This window comes from Hippocampus comes, unplaced genomic scaffold (genome assembly GCF_001891065.2).
Source record: "Hippocampus comes isolate QL1 unplaced genomic scaffold, H_comes_QL1_v1.1 scaffold115, whole genome shotgun sequence".
Lineage (NCBI taxonomy): Eukaryota > Metazoa > Chordata > Actinopteri > Syngnathiformes > Syngnathidae > Hippocampus > Hippocampus comes.
In genome coordinates this window covers 38,285-41,772 of record NW_017804843.1, presented here as the reverse complement: position 1 = coordinate 41,772, position 3,488 = coordinate 38,285, and the positions used below count along the sequence as shown (strand labels likewise).

The following is a 3,488-nucleotide window of genomic DNA, read 5'->3' as shown; positions in this document are numbered from 1 at the left end:
GTTGTGCAGTGATGACAAATTCAGTGAGGGGGATAAAGGGGCAGTGTGTAACTGTTGTGGTTTCCTGCTGCAGGGCTGGTCCAGAGCTACGAGGCGGTGGCGCAGACTGAAGGTGGGTTGGGCAGGGGTGAGAGCGGCTTGACGCAAGAATTGATTCCACGGAAGGAAAAAAATCTGTCATCTGTGAATGGGAAAGCATGAATAGGTTGGGGTTCACTGGCAAGTGACCCGTTTTACAAAAGGACAGGATATATCGAGGGTATCAGTACAACTAGAAAAACCACCAAAGAAAGCAAAAAGGTGTACCACGATTTTTCTCACAGACAGAGTAAAACGTGAGCAAGTGAACGTGACGGGCCACTAACCGCTGTTTCCGCAGTGGACTACGCCCGACCCATCATCGTCCTGGGACCCACCAAAGACCGAGTCAACGACGACCTGCTCACAGATTTCCCGGACAAGTTCGGCTCCTGCGTACCACGTGAGTGCGACTCGCTCGGCTAAAACTCAATTTGACGGAGTCATGAACTACGATGGTGCCTTCACTTCAAATTGGCCTGAGGAAAAAAAGCCATCATTTGGACAGTTTGATTACTTCGACAAGCAAAACATGAGCGCTGTAGAGTGGCCGTCAGGTCAAATCACTTGACAGAAAGCGGCACTTTGGCAAATGGTGAATAATTCTCGAAAAAAAATTGCCTTGAAGCTGTTATTGTAAATCCTAGTTGAGGTTTACTGTCAAACTAAACTTACCACTTGGATCATTACACATTGTGTTATTAAAACCAGCACAATGCTAATGCTAACATAGATTGGGAAATGTACAGCAACTGATATTTGAACACAAACATTGTCTCAACGCTTTCAGACATTCAATGTAAGTACTCGCAGTCATATCTTCTTTATCCTTTGTAAGGAGCTGATCTGATCATTTGTGCTGTACCTGTGTCCATGTACATAGGTGTCAAAGTCAAGGCCCGGGGGCCAGATCTGGCCCGCCACATTGTTTTATGTGGCCCGCGAAAGCAAATCAACTTCCATGACGCTTGCTAAAATCTGTACCGAAATTTCAAATTGTCATATGTAATAAATAGGCATGTTGAGCTATTGCAAGCATTTTCTTGTTTTACATTAGTACAGAAACTTAAACAGGGGAACAAACTACTCTCCTTGACTTTTGATTTCAAAATTGGTTGTATATTGATTGTGTACTGTATATGTAATAATACGAGGAGATGATTAAACATGTATACAGTTTCGCAGTCATAGGACATCCAGTCGCATCACTTCATCGAGGCGGGTCAATACAACAACCACCTGTACGGCACGTCGGTGCAAAGCGTCAGACAGGTTGCCCGCCAGGTAAGACGCTCCTCTTGCTCCGATGACGACGCCGCTGGGCAAACTTCGGGTTGCCATGACGATGCTTCATACCTGCCAACTTTTCGGAGCGCCAACCTGTAAAAACTACCAAAAAAAAAAATCCTGATAAAGAGCAAAAAAGCCTTATAACATACCAAAGCATTTTATATGTCAAAATAACGGCAGAAAAAAACCCACGAAATTTTCAATGATATTTATTGTAGATCTCCATAATACAATGTCTGGTTAACTTTTACTTCGCGTTTGCAAATTGTGCAATGAGCATATTCTTCAGTCTTACCAGGCATTATTGCGCCATTAAACTGCGATATCCATTCTTGAAGAAACCTTCCACCGTGCTTCGTTTTACTTCTCTTTCTTGTTGGTTCCATTGCGCAATATGAATGATATATTTGTTTCCTTGTAGAACTTGCTTGTACACTACCGAAGTATGCAATGAATACTCTGCTGTTTTCAACTGGGAACCACGTGATTTACTGGAAAGTTACTGGAAATGAAAGCATTCGAGTAGACTAGCACCATTCTGGGCAAAAGCAAACGGAAGTACCTGTTGGGGGGGGTTCCCCCCTGTGATGTGTTGCCCGCTCAAGCAACACAATGTCCAAAGTGAAAATGTTCCATCGGGAATAAAAGTGAGACCGGATCAGCCGCATGTTATTTGCCGCTAAGTGGTGACAGCTCATCACCATTATTGAGTGGCCGCCATTACAACCCCTCGCATTACATCTTTTACCACTTTGCCCGCGGCAGAGCTCGGAGCCATTTTGCCCCCTATTTATTTCATTAACGTGAGTGAGCTTTCAAATAATCGATAATTGAGTTTGCGTCGAAAACAAAAAAGATTAAATCGGCTCTTATCAGTCCAAAGAGCCTTCCTCTTTTGCATTACGGAATGGCTGCGGGGCACCGGTGTCAAGGTTTGTTGAAATCCATTAGGAAATTGGTGACTGTGCCACCTTATTATCAGAGATTTTAATTACCGACTTAAAGCCGCGGTCGCGGCTCCCGTCCAAAGTGAGATGAGGATGTCATGATGGAAAGTGGAGGCATGCGCGCCTGATTCCCAAGGGTCGTAAAAGAATTCAGATTCTGTACAACGCGTGCCGCAATGAATCTAATGGGGAGTGGGAAAAAAAAAAAAAAAAAAGATAATAAAAAATAAATAAATAACTATGTTTGCAAACACATGGACGGTTGAATGGATGAATGTAGCTACGGAAGACTCACTTTTTGAGTCATTTCAACAGTGGACAATTTAGAGACACGCGTTACAACCATAAATGGACGACAATGACGCAAATAAGAAAGTAGGTGCTGTATCTTTCCTACTATGTGGCTCAAGCCGTTTGTAGCTCCCGATCAAGCTGATTTTTCACTCAATTTTTTGTAGCAATGGCGATCTGAGATGTTCCACAATGTCTTCTTGATTTGTTTGAACAGTGGACAACACTTGGAAACGCACATTGTCACAATCTTGTCAGCTTTGACTTTGAGTGGCAGGCGATGAACAGTGTGTGACGGAACTTAAAAACGTATAAAAATCATACAATGTTTATCTCGCCATAGCGCTGTACACACTACAAAAGCTGCTCATATTTTGGTGACCGAGCAGACCTTCAAATGTGTACTGCTCTATTTAAGCCGCGGCACGATGCCGTTTATTCATCAGGATTTGTCCTACAATGAAGAGGCAGCTTGTGATGTGAATTGAATGGGGGGAAGAAGTCTTGCATAAACCATGAGGGCGAATTTTGAAGCGAGGTGACCATCACCAGCACAAAACACTCCACCGGAAGCTCAAAGGGAGTTCATATCGGCGAAATAATAGCCATTATTCAAAAAGCAGCCTGCTTACCACCAAAGTAGGAGCCGTCTGACAGCTTGGTCTCCTTGCTGCCTTTGGTTAGCACGCTGACCACGCCGTGCTGGATGAAGTACATCTTTTTGCCAATGGTGCCCTCTCGAATAATGTAGTCCCCGGGCTGGAACACTTCAAATTTGAGCTTGGTGAGCATGGAGGTGACAAAGTTGGGGTCGGCATTGGCAAACAGCGGCATGGAGGCCACCAGTTTCCGACAGTTAAAGTTGATGATTTCCTGCCAGAC

At 44.1% G+C, this 3,488-nt stretch overlaps 1 protein-coding gene across 3 annotated transcripts in view; it reads left to right on the top strand.

Moving 5' to 3' along the window:
* The window catches only part of dlg4b (discs, large homolog 4b (Drosophila)), a 29,217-nt gene that overhangs the window by 9,096 nt on the left and 16,633 nt on the right, over nucleotides 1-3,488 (top strand). The window lies entirely within an intron of this gene.